This window comes from Marmota marmota, unplaced genomic scaffold, assembly GCF_001458135.2.
Source record: "Marmota marmota marmota unplaced genomic scaffold, marMar, whole genome shotgun sequence".
Classification (NCBI taxonomy): domain Eukaryota; kingdom Metazoa; phylum Chordata; class Mammalia; order Rodentia; family Sciuridae; genus Marmota; species Marmota marmota.
In genome coordinates, this window is record NW_026000283.1 from 10,699,593 (window position 1) to 10,699,893 (window position 301).

The following is a 301-nucleotide window of genomic DNA, read 5'->3' on the forward strand; positions in this document are numbered from 1 at the left end:
GTGTGCGTGGGTCGGTAGATCAGGTAAGTTGCAGTCTTTAACAACATTGTAACCTTATGAGGCCGGGAGGGTGGGAAGCCTGGGTGAAGCTAGCGAATCTCAGGAGCCACTGCATACTGGGGTAAACTTTGGCTCCAGCTTTGCCGCACTAGAGGGGCGGGGTTATTTGAATGGTTCCTCCTGAGAAGGCGATTGGCCCTGGGGGAATCGAAGGGGCGGGACTAGTCCATCTTTGCCATTGGTCCTGTGGGCAAGTTGAGGGATGGAAGCGAGGGGGTGGAGCCTCAGAGGGGAGTCAATT